The sequence below is a fragment of the Coenobita brevimanus genome, chromosome 115, assembly GCF_032717465.1.
Source record: "Coenobita brevimanus isolate Jiangsu-jjx chromosome 115, ASM3271746v2, whole genome shotgun sequence".
Lineage (NCBI taxonomy): Eukaryota > Metazoa > Arthropoda > Malacostraca > Decapoda > Coenobitidae > Coenobita > Coenobita brevimanus.
In genome coordinates, this window is record NC_137068.1 from 18,742,387 (window position 1) to 18,765,530 (window position 23,144).

Sequence of the window (23,144 nt, forward strand, 5' to 3'; positions counted from 1 at the left end):
ACAAGGGACCATTGTACCAAGCTGGAGGTGTATTGCCAGAAATAAAAGCATCGCACCAATGAAATATATCGGAAGAAATAAACAAAGTAGAAAGATGAAAGACTCTTAGCAAATAGGGTATGGTCTCCAGCACAAGGTGAAGACCATATCGAAAGAGACCCCCCTACAAGAAAGCCATTAAGACCCTAAAATACTCGAGACAAAAGGCCAGACCAAAACTGAATTAAATGGTCCGGTGATTGCAGGACTAAAACAATTAAGACATGTGTTATATACATCTTCCAGCGTTCTCTTAGAACTTAGTGCAGTTTTGTCATCACTATACCACCAAAATTACCACAGTAACCACAACAGCACAACTTGGCAACTATCACTACCACACCACCATAACTAACATACCAGTATCACTACCACTGCCATCACATCTCCCCCCCCTCTCTCTCTCTCTCTCTCTCTCTCTCTCTCAGGGTAAACTTATGTAATCTGCACACAGCTGACTCAACAAGAGATTCCCCTCAGGCAACTCGGGGACTCCACAACTGAGAATAAGCACCATACTCAGGGGGAGCCGGTGGTGCAGCCTATCACCACCACCACTACCACAATGTCTATTATCTGAACCAGTACATCTCACTCTATTCATCTCCACCACAAATCTCCACCATCATGACCACAACAACTACTCCTGCCGCAATCCACTCTTTTTCAGGTTATCATCACCACCATCAACCACCATAACCATCACCATCATCACCATCAACCACCACAACCATAATCATCACCACCACCATTAAAAACAAAATCCTATCACCACAGTCTATCACATTTACTACTATAATCATTACATTCATCACCACAACAACCTATCATCCACAGTCCACACATCCAGCCCACAACTCATCCCTGCAACCACAGTCCACCATCCCTGTCATCATCACAAGTACAACCACCAAACCACCTTTATCTCCTGCACTACCACCACCTACACCACCACCCACCCCTTCACCAATATTACCACCACCACCACCACCACCACCATTCCCACATCCGCCATCTCCATCATCACCATAGCCACCGTCTCCATCATCACCACTACCACAACCACCACCGTCTTATGCCTCCACCACCACCACCACACTCCCTCATCATCACTCCAACGCTACCAACAAAAGTAATCAACAGTATAATATATAAAAATTGTGTGGCCCAGTTTTTGATAGACGCGCTGGTTTATTACATTAGTCACCCGGTATCACTTCACAAAAAAAAAAAATATATGTTCATCAGGACCACACATTAAAAACGAACTTAGAGAGTCAGATATTTTTACTTTTGCCAGGAACGGGTAGGAGGGTGGCTGCTGAAACTGTCTGACGGCTGGTAGAATTTAGTTGGAAACATCTTTGTTGCATTCCCCCTTCCCTTTGTGTGTGTGTGTGTGTGTGTGTGTGTGTGTGTGTGTGTGTGTGTGTGTGTGTGTGTGTGTGTGTGTGTGTGTGTGTGTTTAAATGGTGCTTTCGTTTTACTTCGAAGATGGCTTGATATTCATTTACATACAGCACTTGGATCTCTCTCTCTCTCTCTCTCTCTCTCTCTGCTTACAATTATTACAATTTTCAATATTTCAATCATGCGTAACAAAACAAAGATCAGTTCTTCACACCGTCTTCACACCATTAATGTAATAAATTCCATAAATAGCACATAATTATCACTTAACATGATAATCCTCGCTTTAGCTAATGGCTTTAAATGATCGGTCTGATTACCAGTTTCGTCTGAAAGGATTTTTACTTTTTACACTGATCACTGATGGTGTTTAATATCCTTTTCCTCTTAACTAAATTATACAGCTTACTTATTATATACCGGTATACTGACACAAGCAAAGCTCTCTCTCTCTCTCTCTCTCTCTCTCTCTCTCTCTCTCTCTCTGTAATATCCTCCTTCCCATTACCAGGCCAACAAAACCTCCGCCTAAATCACTTTGCCACGATAACCCAGTTCCTCGCCCCGATACCGTCGTGCTGGTGTTATCGGTGTTATCGCCAGCTGGTTATGGCAGCAGGCTCACACGACGGTCACCAGCTGGCCACACTGTACCACACCAAACTGCACACCTCACACACACTGTACCACACCAAACTGCACACCTCACACACACTGTACCACACCAAACTGCACACCTCACACACACTGTACCACACCAAACTGCACACCTCACACACACTGTACCACACCAAACTGCACACCTCACACACACTGTACCACACCAAACTGCACACCTCACACACACTGTACCACACCAAACTGCACACCTCACACACACTGTACCACACCAAACTGCACACCTCACACACACTGTACCACACCAAACTGCACACCTCACACACACTGTACCACACCAAACTGCACACCTCACACACACTGTACCACACTAAACTGCACACCTCACACACACTGTACCACACCAAACTGCACACCTCACACACACTGTACCACACCAAACTGTACACCTCACACACACTGTACCACACCAAACTGCACACCTCACACACACTGTACCACACCAAACTGTACACCTCACACACACTGGATCCTAAGGCTTATACTTAATGATTTATTACAGTACCAGTAACAATACCACCTTATATGACCTGTCTTCTCTTATCGTAGAATTTTTTTTTTTTTTTTTTTTTTTTTTTTTAAATAACAGAACGGAGGAAGGAAAAACAAATGGAGAAAAAAAATAATCCATACACCAGATTACTGGTGTCCTCTGTTCATAAAATGTCTGTAACAGTTAGACTTGAACAGTTGTAGGTTGAAATTTGGAGGAAAACAACTCTGGGGAAGCGAGTTCCAGAGAGATGCAGTTCGGGGAATGAAAGAATTCTGATAGGCAGAAGTTCTGCAATATGGTTGAGTGACATTCCAGTCATGAGCGCTACCAGATGCCCGTGTAGCACGAGGGAAGGCATGGAGAGGTGGCACCATGGACGCAACTTCGTCTGTGCATTTGCCAAAAAAATATCTGTAAAATAATGCAAGGGAGGCAACATTCCTTCTTACTTGCAGGGGAGGTAGTTTATATGTAATGGCAGGGTTGTTAATGATTCTAACAGCTTTATTCTGAATTTTGTCTAGTTGTCTTAATGCAACCTCTCCACAACCATTCCACAAGGGTGAGCAATATTCAAGCTGAGAGCGCACATGACTCTTATAAATTATAGCTAACTGCTCATCGGCGAAGAAGTTACGGACTCTGTACAATAATCCAAGTTTCTTTGAGGCGGTTTTAGCAAGTGATCTGACATGAGAGGTCCAGCTGAGGGCACTGTTAAGTGAGACACCAAGAATTTCAATACTTTTGGAGATGGGAACATTAGTAGCACTGAAGGTAATGTACGAATCTGGCAATATCTGTCTATTAGTAAACTGTATATATTTAGTTTTACTAGCATTAAAAGAGACAAGGTTGTTTTGTCCCCATTCACTGATTGTAGATAGATCTTGATTTATGGAGATGGCTGTATTGAGCTGAGAGGTAGAGATATTAGACTTTGTAAATGGATGTCTGAGTGTGAATGAACTATGTAGTGTTGAGTCATCTGCATATGAGTGAATGGGATTGTGAGTGACAGATAAGAGATCATTAATATGAACCAGAAATAGGGTTGGCGCCAGAACTGATCCCTGCGGCACGCCGGCGTTAATTGAGTGGAAATTCGAATATACATCATCTACTTTTACTCTTATTTTCCTGTCACTAAGATAAGAAGAAATCAAAGGAACAAAAGACGTTAGTCCATAGCAAGGGAGTTTGGACAGCAGGGAACGGTGCCATACTCTGTCGAAAGCTTTAGAGATATCAAGAGCTACTGCATGAGTTTCTCCAAAAAGATCAATTGATTGATGGATGGTATGAGTTAAGAGATTGAGTATGTCAATGGTGGATCTTTCGTGGCGAAAACCGTATTGTCTATCATTAATTAAGTTGTTGGATTCAAGATGTTTAACAATATGCTTATTAATTAAAGTTTCAAATACCTTACCAAGAGAAGATGTGATAGCTATTGGTCTGTAATTGGAGGGGTCAGACGAACTTCCTTTCTTCGGAACTGGGTGGATATTGGCTTCTTTCCATGAATTTGGGAATAAAGAAGTACGTATGCATAGTCTGAATAATTTAGCTAGGACAGAGGCAAGTTCAGGGGAACACTTTTTCAAAACAATTGGCGGAATTCCATCTGGACCTGGAGCTTTGTTGGTAGGTAAATTGTCTAGGATGGATTTTACAAATCTTGTCTGTATTTTAAGTGGGGCAATTTCGGGAGAATCAAGTTCCAGTACTGAGACATTCTGGCTGGTATCATCTATTGTAGAGTTTCTTGCAAAGGTACTAGCAAAGATATCTGCTTTCCCACGTGGGTCATTTGTAATATTGCCATCTGAAGATTTTAGTGGGGGAATGGAAGATGACTTGTTAAAGTTATTATTGAAAGAATTAAGAGTTGACCAGAATAATCTATTGTCATTAGGGTTGTTAAGTAGTTTTGATGCTTGCTTTTGAAGAAAGTTTGATTTAGATAGATTTAATACAGCTTTTGCATGATTTCTAGCAATTTTAAATTGGGAGAGTGATTCAGGTGTTTTTGATTTTAAGTAAGAGTTATATGCTAATGACTTTTGGGCTGTTGCTCTGGCACAATTGCCATCAAACCATTTTGGAGAGTTTGATCTTTTAGTGAATTGTTGACTTGGTATGAATAAATCCATACCAGCTAGTATTAAGTCACAAATGTGGGACTGGGTAGAATTGGGATCACTAGAGAAGAAAGACTGCCATGGAACATCAGCAAGATAATTTCTAAATCCATCCCAGTCTGCCCTGTCAAAGTGCCATCGGGTCACCCTGACAGGTTCGGAATGGGGAGGTGTAGGAGGGTTAACTAATGAGGCTTTGATGAGATTGTGGTCAGAGGATCCAAGTGGTGACAGTACCTCTATCCTGTATTGATCTGGATTATTTGTCAAGAATAAATCCAAGAGATGGGCATTATGATCAGGATTATCAGGTATTCTGGTTGGTTGCTTTACCAACTGGGTGAGATTAAACGATTCCGCAAACAGCTCGCATTCTAGACCAGCGTCGTCAGTCCGGGCAGAATGCAATAACCATTCAACATTGTGTATGTTAAAATCACCCAAAATGGTAATTTCATTGCCAAGGGTAAGGTCAAGGTTACTCAACTGAGTGGATATGGAATCAAATACACTGGGTTCCGAAGAAGCATTGGGGGAACGATAAACTACACAGATATATTTGGTAATGTTTTGGCAATTCAATTTATATAATGAGTAATCAAAACTGGATGAAGTGAGGTTTAAAATAGTATCAACTGCATATTGGGATTTGATATAACAACAGGTGCCGCCCTGATTTCATCTACTCTGACCTGATATGGTTTGGCTCTGATATCGTAGTCTGACCTGATCTGGCCTAATATCACCTGACCCCTCCTAGAATACCCTGAGTTGACGATCTGACTTGGCTTCACCTAGCCTCCTCCTTAAAACAGAATCAGAAGTGAACAACACAGCGGAACAGCACCACACCCTACACCCTGCCCGATCATCACTCTGTCACCACACCCTGCCAGCATCCTCTTACACCCTACTGCACTCTATCGTATCTTTCTACACCCTGTCAGTATGTGTCATACAGTGTCCTACATCCTCTAGCTCCTTTTACACTCACATACAATCTTCCGTACATCCTGCCCCATCACCCAGTCACCACATTCTGCTACACCCTGCCAGCACACCATCCTACACTATATAAAATCTTCCTACACCCTATCAGTACGTTTTATTTATACCATCATCAACAACAAACAGTGAAAAAGTATAACATTTGACTTTTAGCAATTAAGAAAATATGTCACCGGACTCAAGGGACAAATAAAATGGACAGTGGGTGACAAGAACATTATACAGAGCACGTCCACGGGTTGGTTGAAGGGGATAAACTGCCTTATAAGGACTGCTAGAACGAACTGCCATAACGGAGTGTCATAAAAGTGCCATACTGTGCCACTCTACAAGCCTGACATTGAAACACTGAATCCTAACCATTACAGTCCTCTCTCTCTCTCTCTCTCTCTCTCTCTCTCTCTCTCTCTCTCAATAACTAGCCAATACTCACCGTCTGCGGTGTCCACCAGATGCCATCCCAACCCCCTCCCCCTCCCACGCCTGATTGGGCCTTCCTCTAGCTTGTTCTCTTGCTTTATCATATTCATTTACTGTCTGAATCTAATGTTTTTTATTCTTTATGCACTGTCTTCTTTTGATGTTTATTGGTTCATATGACCCTCCTGTCCTTTTGCTTATTCCTTCTCACACTTTCCTACCGACTTCGGCTGGAGGGATTGATGGGTGGAGGAGAGCCATCCTGCTCTGCTGTCCTGATCTTTGACTCACAAAACAGGCAAGTTACTTATACCCTACCCCATAACAAACAGTCTTGACGGGACAAATAAGTCGTACTGTTTTCCTCTATACTTCCTTTACACCAATACTTCATACCAATTTCCTTTCTTCCACACACGCCTCTCAATCTCCTGGATGGTCACACCTCTGTGATACAAAATCTCTCCCACCATCCTTCCACCTTCTCCTTGGTCTGACCCTTCCTCTGCCTCTACTTGTAATCTGTACATCTTTATCAATCTGACATCACCATTCCCTCCATAAGGCCAGACCACTTCAACACACCTGCTCTGCCCTTTACATCATACTTCGTCTACTTCCACACCTCTCTTACACTGTCATCTATTAAACTGCTAAACCCACTCACTCCACGTTTAGACCTTCAACACGTCTACTTCCACACCTCTCTTACACTGTCATCGATTAAACTGCTAAACCCACTCACTCCACGTTTAGACCTTCAACATGTCATTTTGTTTCGTAGTCTCTCGTTTCTTTCACCCTTCCTTTGTTCGTTTCTTTCCATTCTTCGAGCCTCATATTTTATTCCTCCTTTCTCGATTCCGCTTCGTTCATTCACATGCAGATTCTGTTCTTATAATGATTTCAGTTCTTATCTTTAATGTCCTTTTTATTACCTCCGCCAAGGAGGTTATGTTTTCACCCCTGTCCGTTTGTTTGTTGGTTGGTTGGTTGGTTTGTGGGCAAGATTACACAAAAACTACAGGACGGATTTCCACGAAACTTGGTAGAAGAATGGGTCTTGGCGCAGAATAGACTCCATTAAATTTTGGTGCGGATCCGGATAAAGGTGCGGATCCAACACTGCGAGATATGGCGTTTTTCGACATTTTCGTAAATTTTTCAGTGATTATTGCATGGATGTTGATGGTGAAGGTATGCGCTCTACTGAGTGCCATTCTAGTTTATTATTTGAATCTGTTCACTGCTCATGTATTGCCACTCAGGGATGAGTGAGGCTGGTCACTCTCATCTTAAATGTCGGGACCAACTTACCTAACCCCGGGCTCCTCCGCTCCTCATGGGGCAACATAGGATTGGATGAAGAATAGATGGATGGTTTCATCTGGTCTTCCTAATCTCTCCCTACCGCTATCCCAGGTTCCTTCTCATCCGTTTCTTCTTTGTTTCATGGACTCCCCTTTTCCGTTCATTCTTATCCATTTTTCGTTTTCAATTCACCGACTATTTCCTATCCCGTTTCGTCGTTATTCTATTCTTTTCTTCGTCAGAACCTGAGGGACCATTTCTCCCTGTTTCCGCCTTTTAAACTGGCTTTCCTTCTTACAACTTCCTACGATGCTCTTTCTACTATTTTTGTTTCTGTTTTCTTTTTTCATTCTTATACATCCTTTCTTTCATTTCCTTCTAAACTTTTTCTCATTTCCCTATCTTTCATTCTTTATAAAGGAATTTTTTTTTTCATTATCCTTTTTAACTATTAGGTCGCTTTCCTGTTTACAGTCTGATTTCATTTCTTCTTTCTTCAGCGCCTCTTGAGACACCATCCTTCCTGTCTTCTCCCCCCCCCCCTTCACTTTTACAAAGGATTCCTTGGACAACGCAATACTGAGAGAGAGAGAGAGAGAGAGAGAGAGAGAGAGAGAGAGAGAGAGAGAGAGAGAGAGAGATACTGTAGCGAGTGATGTGAAAGTTGTGTCCATCCTCGTGTACTCTAAGATTGTGGTGGTGGTGTTGTGTGTATCAATATTTACACAGTTATATTCACAGTGGGAAGATATCTGGGCTTTTACCCACACAACACAACCCTGTATGGATGGAACACACACACACACACACACACACACACACACACACACACACACACAAACCTTAATAAAATTCTACATTATGTACGAGCAACGTATACAATCACACGAAATAAAATCCTCAATAATGCAGTGTAATTAGTGCCAAGAGCCAGGTGGTACAGTCTTTGATGGGGGGACATATCATCAGTTTTGAATATGAGAAACGGGAGGGTAAGGCGGAAGGGTGATGGAAAGGGGGTGTCAGTGTGGAGTCCATGGATTGTGTCATTAATACCTGTCCAGATCTCTATTAGTCTCTCACCTGCCTTCCCTCCTTCCTTCCTTCCTGCTTTCCTTCCTTATTTCCTTCTCTCCCTCACTTATCTTTTCTCGCATTTTTATTACTTTACACTGTATTGTCCCTTCAAGAGCGTAGGGACCTGGGGCAAGGCTATACAGTCCAGATAATTAAGACCAAAATGACCAGTCAGTCATCCCTGAGTGGCATTATGTCGACAATAAACCCATACTACCCCTTGACTTTATACCCATACGGGCCATATCTGACTGAAGCGTCTTAACCCACTACACCACCAGGAGTCCAATGGTTAGCTGTCTGGTCATCACGTTGCATGGTAAGTGCTTCATGAGTTACGGAAAACCATTTGTTACGTCACCCAGCGCAGTCATCTAAAACTAGCACTGCCTCAAGTGAGTGGATGGCAGGCGTTCCAACCTATCATCTTCACTCCTCCCCTCTCTGTCTCTTTCCTTCATCTCTTTCCTCCCTCCCTCATTACTTCATTCATTTATTCTGTACCCTTCCATAACGGTCTCTCTCTCTCTCTCTCTCTCTCTCTCTCTCTCTCTCTCTCTCTCTCTCTCTCTCTCAGGTCCTAAAGGTTCCATTTTCTCACCAAACCACCTCACCTATTCCATCCATTCCCCCTCTCCTCGTCTCTCTTTGTCTTTCTCACTTTCAAGAACTCATTCTCAGGTCCATTATTCTCTCTCTCTCTCTCTCTCTCATACAAAATCTGTAGTTATTCCCATAGAGTGAATTACTGCAATGATGCCAGTATGCTTAGTGAATAGATCATGTTTAGAATATACTATACTTCTCTCTCCATCTATATATCAATCGCTCAGTCTATTTCCATTTATCCCTCGCTCTCACTCCCCAACATCCAAATGGTGTAATTATTCAGAGTGAATATCGTCTGTGATGCCAATATGCTAAGTGGATAAGAGGCGTGTGTGTGGACTATATTACATCCTCTATGCTTACCTGATGAGCCCCAGTGTGCCCTCATTTGCCAGCCAACACACCGTGTGTGTGTGTGTGTGTGTGTGTGTGTGTGTGTGTGTGTGTGTGTGTGTGTGTGTGTGTGTGTGTGTGTGTGTGAGAGAGAGAGAGAGAGAGAGAGAGAGAGAGAGAGAGAGAGAGAGAGAGAGAGAGAGAGAGACAATCATAGGCTGTAGATTATGCGGATATTCTTAACCATCAATGATACAAACGCAGACATTCACACAAGCATTCCTCTCTCTCTCTCTCTCTCTCTCTACACAGTCCGCCTGTGGATCGTGTTTCCATACCAGGTCCAGGCTGTTGCATCAGACACAGGGTTACGTTAATACCAGCCTATCTTACGCCTGGGATAATACCACGTAACTGGAGTGATGTATATTCCATCCTTTTCTTCCCTCTCCCCTACCCACTTCTCCTCCTATCCCCTTCCGTTCTTCTTATCTTTTTTCCTTCCTTTCTTCTCTCAGTCCCTCGACTCCTTCCCCTTCCCTCCCCTCCCCCTCTTCTCTTCACCTTGTTTCCCATCCTTTCCTTCTACTCTCTCTCTCTCTCTCTCTCTCTCTCCCATTTTCCTCTTCACCTTTTCTTCATCTTTTCTCCCACTTCCCATCTTCTCTCTCCTCCTGTTCTCCTCCTCTCTCCCCTTCCCTTCCTCTCCTCTCCTCGTCATATATTCGTCTATTCCATTCTTCTCTCTTTCTCTTCCTCCTCCCTCGTCTCTCCTCCTCCCCCACACCTTTCCCTCCCCAAGTCTCCAACTGGAGAAGACACAGAGGAAAGAATATTAAGAGGGAGTCTAATATCCCAAGAGCTATGAGTGAGGGAGGGAGAGGGGGAGAGGGGTAGGGGAGGAGGGCGGAGGAGGAGGGGGGAGGGGGAGGAAAGGGGTGGGAGAGGAAAAGGGAGTGGAGGAAGAGGAGGGAGAGAAGAAGGGAGTGGAGGAAGAGGAGGGAGTGGGAGGAGGGGAGGAAGGGACAGTTAAGATGTTGGGTAGGAAGACAAGAGATAAAGAGGGGAGAAGGAGAGGAGGGAAAGATGAAAGAGATTAAATATAGAGGAGGGAAAGAGAGATGTGAAGAGAAAGGGAGGAGAAGAAAGGAGGAGGAGAAAACGAGGAGGGAATTGAGTTAAGAGTCTCATATTCCAAAAGCCTGGGGTGAAGGACGACGTGGTGGGGAGGAGGATACACACACACACACACACACACACACACACACACACACACACACACACACACACAAACGATAAAGCAGATGCACACAATGCTACACAGAAAGATACACATAAGACAAAGAGACAAGCAGAGAAAGAGAGAGAGAGAGAGAGAGAGAGGGACTGAAATGTAATCAGCCACTTAGACTTCAGAGAAATTTAAGGCAATGAGTGTTTGATAGTGTCTCTCTCTCTCTCTCTCTCTCTCTCTCTCTCTCTCTCTCTCTCTCTCTCTCCAGCGGGGTAGTTTAGGAATTAGTCATGTATGAAGTTCGACGGTGGAAGACTTCTGGTGTGTGTGTGTGTGTGTGTGTGTGTGTGTGTGTGTGTGTGTGTGTGTGTGTGTTTAATGACTCGTGTACACGTGTGGGGGACTCAAAAACTCATCTCTCCCATCAACAAACACCACTCAAGAATCTGTCAAACTTTGTCGCTGAATGTTTGCTTCATTTGCAAATGTTTTATTTCACTCTCCACCCCAACCATAACCCCTCAACCCCTCCAAACTCTTCCACCTCTCCTTACCACAAGCCTCCTCCCTCCAACCCAAAACTCATTTAAACAAGTGTAACAAGTTTTATCCATCCTGTATATACAATCAGCTCACTATTGGTCTGAGAGTTAAGGTAGTTATGGGCAGGAACCACAATCACTGCTAATGACCTTCTCAGCCACTATTCCACCCTAATGACATGCTAACTCAGCCATCATTACCAAGCCACACCTTTCATTAACCTCGTTTTACTCCACACAGCTAGCGACATTTCCAAACACAAACACATACACAGATGTTTTATTTAACCCCCACACAGGTCGCGACATTTCCAAACACAAACACATACACAGATGTTTTATTTAACCCCCACACAGCTAGCGACATTTCCAAACACAAACACATATACAGATGTTTTGTTTAACCCCCACACAGCTAGCGACATTTCCAAACACAAACACATACACAGATGTTTTATTTAACCCCCACACAGCTAGCGAGGTTTCCAAACACAAACACATATACAGATGTTTTATTTAACCCCCACACAGCTAGCGACATTTCCAAACACAAACACATACACAGATGTTTTAGTCAACCCCCACACAGCTAGCGACATTTCCATACATAAACACATACACAGATGGATAAATGGACAGAAGCTTCTCTTGTCACTGCGTTTACGACATCGTCTGCCCTGTCGGAGGTGTGTTAACTTCACCGTCACCTACGACGACAAAGAAACTGACCACAACATTATAAAGGACATCAATCTGGTGTTTGTGACACACACACACACACACACACACACACACACACACACACACACACACACACACACACACACATACACACATTAAATATTCCACGGCCGCAGCTTCCACTTCATCAGCTTATTAAGAAGGGAACCAGACTTTAAGGCTCTGCAAATCCTCCTCCTCCCGTCCCTGTTTTATTTAATGGTCATTTGCTCAGTCCTTTCTGTGCTATGAAGAGTTCATTTTTATTATTACAATATTTATTCTGTCTCAAGTTGGTGATTAACTTTGTAATAAGGCAACTTCTATGTCTACATTGGATTCCAGCGTTATATCTTTTTACTGTTACTTTACGACACCATTCCTTACAAATGTAAAGTCAGTGTAACACAGTATTCTACTTTTTTCTCTCTTACTTTCGTTCCGTCTGTATCACGTCTTTAATTTTAATATACACCCTTTTTTAAACTCCTTCATTTTCTTTTCAGCAGGATTTTTAAATATTTAATTATAGTGGCCTGTAAAGATAGGTAAGGGTACCCACCATCCCTTCACTTGATGCTACAGTAAGTGGCAGCCCATATGGCTTCTTTTACCCCAGGAAACCAGTTACTATGTTGGGTGGTAACCATATAACCCAATAATACGGTTGGTGGTCTAGAGAATTATGGCGCTGCACCTGGATGTGTCCCATAAGGGTTTACATCCAAGGGTTGCCTGGTGTTTACTGCTGATATAATACCACTGGTGACCCAATAAAGGATAAAAGATAAAACAGGTAAATATAATCGTTATCACGAAACTACTATTTTTTCCCCACATCTTGCCTGATATTTACTATGTTTATAGTATTTGTTACTTTCCTAATTTTATTTTTTTATTCAATCTAATTCACGTTTCAATTCCTTCTTTGCCTTTATCTTTTCCTCCACTGATTTTACTCGCCTGTGGATTTCCTTACCTTTGACAGCATTTATCAAGCCTTATGACTATATTTCTACCTTTATCTTTTCTCCCGCCCATTTTACTTCTATGTTTATATTAATTTTCGCTTAACCCAATACAACTCTTTTCCTCCCTCACCATCGTACATTATTACCAATTTCCAGCTAACTCCACTCCATCTTTCTCTCCCCAACTACAAGTTCGCCTCAGGCACGAGAAAGAGAGAGAGAGAGAGAGAGAGGGAATGTAGAACAGAAAGACACACAAGCAAAGACAAACGCAAAACACACACACACACACACACACACACACACACACACACACACTCTCTCTCTCTCTAACTCTACCCACTGGTACAATTCCATCAAGTTCCCAGAGTTAAGAATAAATCGTTCAGACCCTCTCAAGAAGTGTTGGTCTTCAGGGGGAAAGAGAGAGAACGCACTTCACACTCGCTGCTCTCTCACTTTCTCAATTTTTCTTGATCCTTTTCCAACTCTTCTCGCAAGTACTTTCTCACGCGTCTCACTCTCTCTCATACTGATTTTCTACCACTTTCTCACTTTCACTCTCTCCTTTCTTTTCCCGTTCCTTCCCTTGTTATGCCCATCCCTCAGTCTCTCACTATTTCTCTCTCACTTTCTCACTTTTTTCACCCCTTTCTAAATGGTCAACCCTGGGTCTCTCTGTCACACTTCTCTCACACTTTTTTGTCCTCATCCTCATGGACAAGTTGGTTTAATCGGTCAGATAAAAGGCGTCTGCAACCCGGCAACTAAAATATAAATAATTATGTCAATACTAATAAACACTTTGGATCGTAATTTATGTGTCTTTGGAGAATTCGCAACACTTCTTCCTCAGCAACTTAGTCTCCATATCACATTTCAAAATATCCTCCTCCTCCTGTTGTCATCTTTCTTTCATTTCTGACTAATATTTCTCCTATCACCATCTCTCTCTCTCTCTCTCTCTCAATAAACAGATCCAATACATTTTACTAACATATATTACCCGAGTCACTGGTCACTGGACAGATGTTAGCAGTGTTTTTAGGCAACTAGGTCTGGGCCTTGATTCGGTTCAAGTCGGTGTTTGTGGATCAAGCCTACCAGCCCGGGAATCGAACCCGACACAGTGCAGCCATCAACTGCAGTCTTCAGCCACTGTACCACCACAGCTGTTATAAATATGAGGTATCCTTCGGCTGGTGATCCCCGCCACTGCTTAGGCAGCACAGGGATTCTATGCCGCCTCCACAGTCACTGTCTGGGGTCAAAATGCCAACCAACGATTCTTAACTCATCTGGCATCGCAGGCCCAGTCGCCTCTGGCGGCGTTCTTAGAAAGTTCACAAACCATAGACATGAATTGTAAAGAAATGGTTACCAAATGATGACGGTGAAACAGATTGTGTTTGTATGTATCAGTCCTGACCATGTTACCGTTGGATGTGGTTACACCATGTACACTATGACTACGAACACACACACACACACACACACACACACACACACACACACACACACACACACACACACACGCACACACGCAACGGTTGACCGGTAAGGTAGTCATCTGGTCACTTGTATACAATTTTCAATTAATTTAAGTAATAAAAATTGCTGCCTTGGTTGCTTCCTTTACTATTTAGCACTAGACATTTTTGCTTTTTAATCTAGACACTATTACTGCACTCTACCAGCAGCTGTATCTCAAGAATGACAACAACCAAAACTTACCCTCCAAAACAATATCCTGGCTGCGCCCCTGCAACACAAACGTAATGGCGCTCTACACGTTAATGCCTTTTTTTCTGCTTCACTAACTCACCTGTCAGGTTAATTAGCTGGGATTAAATATGGGATTCACCTGGTTGAGAAAGAGAGAGAGAGAGAGAGAGAGAGAGAGAGAGAGAGAGAGAGAGAGAGAGAGAGAGAGAGAGAGAGAATGGGGAGGAGGAAAGAGTTAAGGTGGAGGAGAGGTAGAGAAGCAAAAGGGAAGGATAGGAGGAAAAGGGACATAAGGGCGTTGGGAAGCAGGGAAATGGAGAGGAGGAGGAGGAGAGGGAGGGGAAAGCGAGAAGAGGGGAAGGGAAGGAAAGGTGGAATAGGGGCGAGGGAAGGGAAAGAGGAAAAGGGCGACAGGAGTGGGTGGCAGAATAAGGGAGAGGGAGGGAAAGTGGGAAAGAAAGACAAAAGGGACTAGGAGAGAAAGGGACAGAAATGGAAGTGAGGGAAAGGGAGGGAAGGGGGGAAATTCAGAGAAGGTAACTGGTGAGAAGGGTGAGGTGTTGTTGAGGGTGAAGTATGATGGAGTATAGAGCAGAGAAGATCACTAGGATAGAGAAGATAACAGAGGGGTGACTTAGCTATATCCATACCTGGCTTACCACACTCTACACCATCTATGCCTTAACACATTATTGCTGCATTTGCTACTTTATTATTATATTTTACTTATGCACCATACGACATAAAATGAAAAATACATGGATATCGTAATACAAAATAATAAAGCTTAATATCACAGAGAAGGAGGGGAAGTGAAGGCGTTACAGAGTGATGGATGACAGAGCTTAGAACAGAGAAATTAAGAAGATGGAGAAGATAAAAGAGGTGACTTATCTATATACAAACATGATTTAAGATAGAAACACAAGTCAGTAAAGGACTGAAACAAATGTGATAATAACTGCAGGGTTAAAAAAGATTAAGGCGTGGAAGGAAGGGTTAGGAACGAAGAAGATGGGATCAATGGGTTAAGAAATTGTGAAACTCAGAAGGAAGGATCGAAAGAGTTCGGAAAGAAGGAGAGAAACACAGAAAGGGTGAGACGTTAAGGCTTAGGAATGAAGGGTAAGGCTGGAAGAGAATGTGAGGTCGTTTATAGGGCAGTACAGGTGTGGACACAGGGTTGCAGCCAGGACACCTTCCCACGATAGCTTAGGGCGAGATGTGAAGGGGTGTGTAGGCAAGAGGTGGGGTGTATGTGAGATAGTTGGTGTTGTATGTTTGTTTGTTGTGAAAGGGGTGTGTAGGCAAGAGGTGGGGTGCATGTGAGATAGTTGGTGTTGTATGTTTGTTTGTTGTGAAGGGGTGTGTAGGCAAGAGGTGGGGTGCATGTGAGATAGTTGGTGCTGTATGTTTGTTTGTTGTGAAGGGGTGTGTAGGCAAGAGGTGGGGTGCATGTGTGATAGTTGGTGTTGTATGTTTGTTTGTTGTGAAGCGGTGTGTAGGCAAGAGGTGGGGTGCATGTGAGATAGTTGGTGTTGTATGTCTGTTTGTTGTGAAGGGGTGTGTAGGCAAGAGGTGGGGTGCATGTGAGATAGCTGTTGTTTGTTTGTTGTAAAGGGGTGTGTAGGCAAGAGGTGGGGTGCATGTGAGATAGCTGATGTTGTTTGTTTGTTGTGAAGGGGTGTGTAGGCAAGAGGTGGGGCGCATGTGAGATAGTTGGCGTTGTATGTTTGTTGTGATGGGATGTGGCACCAAAAGATGGATGCGCGTGAGATGGCTGGGGTTGTAGGTTTGTTTGTATGTTATGAGTTTGCAGTTTCCTTCCCCAGAATACGCCCCGCCCGCCCAGTTGATCTTACATCCAGGTCACTATTTCAGTTATAAGCAGGATGAGACTGGGGCAAAGAGGACTCTGTCTAAAGATGCCGTGGTGGGACGAAAAGATAAAAGGTGTGAGACATGAACAAGCTGGGAAAGGAAGTTACGAATGCAAAAATTCGGAATGAGGGTAAGGATAGGAAGGGAAGAGATTTTACGAATGATGGTAAGGACAGGGAAGGAAGGGAGAAGGGAGAGAGCAGAGTTAGTAATGAAAGCACAAGAAATGGCAAGGTATCGTGGGGATAAAAAGAATGAGGGGAAGGACTGGGAAAGCAAGGCATGCCAAAGCAAGGGAAAGGAAGGAAAGGGAAAGGAAGGAAAGGGAAAGGAAGGAAAGGGAAGGGGAGGGGAAGGGCAAAGTCAGTAACAAAAGGAGAGGGCATGGTGAGGTATGGTAGGGTTAAGAGACTGAGGGCAAGGATTGACAAGGCAAGGCAAAGCAGAGAACAGCAAGGGAAGGGAAAGGCTAAGTCAATAACGAACGGATACGGAATGGTGAAGTATGGGAAGGAATTTTTGGCATGGAGAACCTTCAGATGGACGAGATGGGAAAGTTGGCTGGAAACACACTTGACCTCTGCCAACACACACACACACACACACACATTCTCTCTCTCTCTCTCTCTCTCTTTCTGTATGCAAGATCCAAAGCCTATATGATTCCCGGGCAACTTCCATCTTTCACAGGATGGACGTAACCTGCATACGTATATCCAGATTTCATGGAAAACGTAAATGCATCAAGGCAGCCATGTTACGACCCTTCTCAGTATTAATTCGTTCTCGTGCCTACGTGACGTACATACGGTGTGTGTGTGTGTGTGTGTGTGTGTGTGTGTGTGTGTGTGTGCGCGCTCGCGCTGTTGTGGTTTTGCAATGTTGTGTGTGTGTGTGTGTGTGTGTGTGTGTTTTACAGCAAGTGTTTGTATCTATGCTGAGTGCACGGATACATACACGCTCATTTATTTAAATACGCTGATCATCATCATCATCATTATCATCATCATGACATTTTCTCATCTAGGTATAAGGTCAGGTCAAGGGAACAGTGAGGGACCTAACCCAGCAACCAGGCAGGTGCGACAGGAACTGAAGGGGTCAGGCTGACGGCCAGCAGGTCAGTGCCAAGAAAGTTGGGAGAGGCCTAAGTCCTGCAGTGGCCTGTATCATACTGTTGTTGATGATGATGATGATGATGATGATGATGATGATGATGATATGATGATGATGATGGTGATGATGATCATGATGATGATGATGATGATGATGATGATGACGACCATGTTGATGATGGTCGTTGGTTGAACTGGGTTGAATAGAGATTCGTAAAGATGCAGAGTTACGAATTTTCTGATCCGTGGGTAAGAGAGTTTTTAAGTGCTATGCCGTATTATAGGTGCCGTAGCAGGCTTCGTAACGCCTCTTTCTGGCCGATTTATTTTGTATGTAACTTAACATACTCCTGTATAATGGGAGTTATACCGGTTCACAGTAATATCTAAACAGTTGGCATTAATAATATACCGGTACAAGAGGGTACTGGGAAGTAATGTGTTCAACAAACAGCTATGACATGTGTTATGAAATCTCCACAGCCATTACTAATACGATCCACGGCGCAGATACCAAGAGATCACATAAAGGAAAGATGCGAGTCTGAGAGTAAGATAAGGTGTGGAAAGACGAGAAGGTGCGGGAATATGATGAAAGTGTGAGAAAGTGAGGTGCTAATCTTGAGGGAGTAATTCAAGTAAAGGTCAGGGATCAATACACGTCCAATTAGATCCAGTCAGCACTTCCACTTTGAACCGAACAAAGAACAGTTTTTTATATTACCCAAGAGAGTAGACGAGATGGGGACTACAGTAATTATATGTGTAGAAATAAATACATATAGATACACACCGATACAATAATAGATAGGTAGATAGATTAAAAGAAAGACAAACAAATATTTATGTAGACTGATATAAACAAATACTCAGTCCCTTTCCGTCCCACTCTCTTTACTATCACATCTTTTTCACCATTTTATCTTCGGGGTACACTCTCTCTCTCTCTCTCTCTCTCTCTCTCTCTCTCTCTCTCTCTCTCTCTCTCTCTCTCTCTCTCAGCGGGTGTACCGTGCAATATATCAGGCAGTAACTCAACAACTCCAATATTGGTCATCTAAGTCCTGTGGGTCAAGTCTTAGATTAATGGTACCTTGATTGGACTCTCACAGTGCTGCTCTTGTGAACCAACCTACCCTCTATCTATCTATCCATCTAAGTCTCTCAGTTTATATATCTAAAGGTAAATTCACTGATGGTGGCATGATATAGTCTGAGGGTCACATCGCAGCCCCTCTTCCTTACCTATTTATTTTGTATATTACACAGCAATATTCTCTTGCATATTATTTTCATCGCTTTAATATCGAAATAGTTTACATCAATAACATACAAGAGGATGAGGTGTAATGTGTGGAGTAAGTCACTACGAAGATGGTGTTACGAAAACCTCTAAATCTACTCAAAACGGTACTGAGCCGCTTCTTATTGACAAAAATCTTTTGTTCTTTATTTTTACAAGTTTATTTCTGCTTCGGAACTTCAGTAATTTTATCCATGTTATTTCCAGTTTAAAATAATAAAAATGACGGACAAGAGAATGTTAAGGTGTAATATGCAAAATGAATCGCTGAGGAAAAGACATTACGAAGATTCTTATGTGCCAACCAGACTCCAGCTGGTCCTGTGAAGCATCACAGCCCTTCACATCTCATGACTGGCATTCTCTCTCTCTCTCTCTCTCTCTCTCTCTCTCTCTCTCTCTCTCTCTCTCTCTCACCAAGCACACACATCACCTAGACCTTTGCTCATGACTGTGTTGAACACAGGTATGCTTAAAGGTAAGAACACAATGTGTTCTTACCTTGCTTCATGATCTCTCTTTTACCTGCCCATGACTATCTGCCTGTCTATCTAATTATGTCCCTATCTGGCTATCTGTAACTAACTATCCACTAATATTTATCTATCCACATATACACCTGTCCTCTTACCATGTCTGTCTGGTTGTCTGGCTGTCATCTGTCTATCTATCTGCCTATGTCATACAAGACAATATATAATACTGAGTCAGTAGGCTATGTTGAAAGGATGTTTGAAGCATACGTGAAATAGTGAAGAGAAACACTGTAGTACTGGATCTATTCCTAACGCAACAAAGGAAAAACTATAGATAACAGATTCAACGTTTCCCATAAATTCCTCTGAGGCATTAACATCTGCAAGGTGGTGGTGCTCAATGTTATCAATATCTAATTACGGGATAAGTTTTACGTTTGTGATTAGAACAGGTCTCTGAAGGAGTAGATATATGTGCTCTCTCTCTCTCACTATCGGTCCAAATATCACTAATTATTCGTTCAAGTTTACATTTTTCAGCACGCAAATATCGGCTACACCTTCGCAAATTATGTTCATCTTACCGCTTCCTTCATCCGAACCCCCCTCTCCCCCACCTCTCTCTCTCTCTCTCTCTTTCTCACGCACTCAACCTATCTCCTCCCTTAAAACTTCACCTGTTGTTATATATAATTCACCTTCCTCTCACATGTGCCAGATTTTCTCTCTCTCTCTCTCTCTCTCTCTCTCTCTCTCTCTCTCTCACACACACACACAGGAGAACCCAGCACAAGAGAGAGAGAGGGAGAGAGAGAGAGAGAGAGAGTCCGTGAAGGTAATGGAAGGCAAGATTTGTTGTGGTAGCACAAAAGATCATTAATTTCCCGTGGGATATCAGTGACCTAATTACCTACCATTATACCCTACCTGGAGAGAGAGAGAGAGAAAAAAAAAAAAATTATCATTACGCTATACATTTTCTTTGTCAGTATTTCGTAACTGTAGTATCTGACGCTAATTTTCATAAAAGCAAGTTTTTGAAGTTTATCTAAAAAATATATATATATTACTTCCTCGAGCTGAAGGAGTTTAGTGAAAATGTGTCTTTGATAATTTCGTAAGCTGTAAATAATGAACGTAAATTTTTGTGTGTGCGATATTATACCTCATAACCGGCTTGTAAATCTGATAAAGGCCTAAGTCCAATCACTTAACTGACACACACACACACACACACACACACACACACACACACACACACACGCACACACACACACAGCTGCCGACAATATCTGGGAATTGATCGACAGCCTTACCTTGACAGCCTTTAACTGACAAGAGGCGACGTGATGATGATGATGATGATGATGATGATGATGATGGTGGTGGTGGTGGTGGTGGTGGTGGTGGTGGTGGTGTCAGAAATGGAAGCTGGTGGGGGAAAGGCAGCTAATGCTCCTAATCGATGTTTTGGCAGGGGATGTCACTAGCAAGGTGGGGTGAGGTTGGAGTGGTGTGAAGGTTGGGTGGGGTGAGGTGGAGTGAGGTTGGGTGAGGTAAGAAAGGTATTGAAGAGACATGGACAAGAGAGAAGTGCTGATCTGGAGAGAGTGTAAGAGGGAAAACGTGGGGTAGATGGAACTGTATTAAATAAAAATGGGACAAAACAAAAGTGAACGGGGTTGGGTGGAATGGCGATGGTGTGGGGCGGAGTCTGGAGAGGGGTGGAAAAGAGTGAATGTGATGGAGTGGAGTGGGTTTAGAAAGGAGTAGAATAAAAGTGGAATATGACAAGGGTAAAAGAAGGGCAGAGAGACATGAGACTGGGATGAATTAGGGCTGGGAAAGAAGTGGGTTTGGGTGGGGCAAGGATGGGATGGGGATAAGGGAGTTTATAGGAGGGCTGGATTGTGAACAGAGTTACATCAACGAAGCACTACATCGAGTGAATGGATGTTCGGCTCCCCCACTAACCACTTTGATAAAATGCAAAAATAAAAGAAAACGGAAGAGATAAATAAAGGAAGAAGGGAAAAAGGTGATATAAAAAAGAAAAAAAGTATAGGGAAATAGTGAAGAGGAAGCTGTGAAAACTGAATATTTGAGGATGACATTGCGAGTGGCAGCAATAAAGAAAATGGAAGGAGAGATTTATGGGGAACTGATAATAATAAAACAAAATGGGGAGAGAGAGAGAGAGAGAGAGAGAGAGAGAGAGAGAGAGAGAGAAACCGCAAAAATGAAGATAAGTGAGGTGGTCGGTAGAAAGGTCCTTCCGTACAGTGGTTAAGGTAATATTGATGTGACACGCCGTCCAGTGTCCTGTCTTACCTGATAATATTTTTCTTCCCCCACCCTTTTATTTTTGTCTTTGTTCAGCTTCCGTGGGATCCAATGTCACACAGACAAACAAATGGAGGAATAAAAAAGCTGTCAGACAAAAGACTAAACAATTAAACACAAAAACACACACAACAAACACACTGACAAACACGGACACACACTGGCATACACACAAACAAACATGAATATGAAAGACACACAAACAGACAACCAGATTAATGAGAAACGGATATAAAAGACAGACAAACTAATGGAAACAGACACTGAAAAATATACAGAGCCTAACAAGTAATTAAATGACCAGAAAGAAACTATAACTGACCTCGAAGAACTCGCCCTTCTGCGCTATGGGTGGAGAGAGAGAGAGAGAGAGAGAGAGAGAGAGAGAGAGAGAGAGAGACCTTCACTTTAGCAACTGAGGAAACATTTTACCTCCATCCTTGCTGATAATGGGGTGAAATGGGTCTCTCTCTCTCTCTCTCTCTCTCTCTCTCTCTCTCATTGTGTGGTTCGTCTCACCTGTCAGTCTCCTTCAGAAGTGGGTCCCCCCACCACACACACATACACACAAACGTGAACGTAATGGATGAAGTAGTGGGAGTAGGATGTTTAGTAATATGGTGGTGATGGACGCTGAGTGTGGCAGTGTAGTCAGGGTCGTACCTAGAGATTTGGGGGCCCGGGGGGCTAGGTTCTTTGCGGGGCCCCCCTCCTGGAAGGGAGCCCTGCAATGAACCTAGCCCCCGTAATTGTCAAAACTTATCTAGTATCTCAGCCGGCAATGTTGGGGTGATAAATATATATATATTTTTAAGTATTAATAAAGCATCTTATAAATTTTTAAGGCTTTTTTGGGTCCCCCCCTCAATTGGGGGCCCGGGGGGCAGTTTCAAACAGCCCCCCCCTGCCCCCCCTCAGGTACGCCACTGAGTGTAGTAGTGGTGAAAGTGTGAAGAAGTGGTGATGACTGGGAGTGCTTCGTCTACTGGGACTGGGGAAAATGGTGTTGGATATGGGTAAGGTAGGGCAGGGCAGGTAATGTGCTGTGGATGATGATGATGGGTAGGGTTGGACAGGGTATGGTGGTGGTAAGAATGATGTCATGATGATAAGCTTAGGCTAGGTCATGCTATGTGGTGATAAGGGTGTTGTGCGGCTGTTGTGGAGTTATGCTGTGGTGGCTGTAGTGGTTATGTGGCTGTGATGATGACAGTGGTGGTAGTAATTGTGATATGTCGTGGTTATGACGTGTGACAGTTGTGGTGATAACCTATTATTATAGTGATGTGTGGTGAAGAGAGTTGCCGGC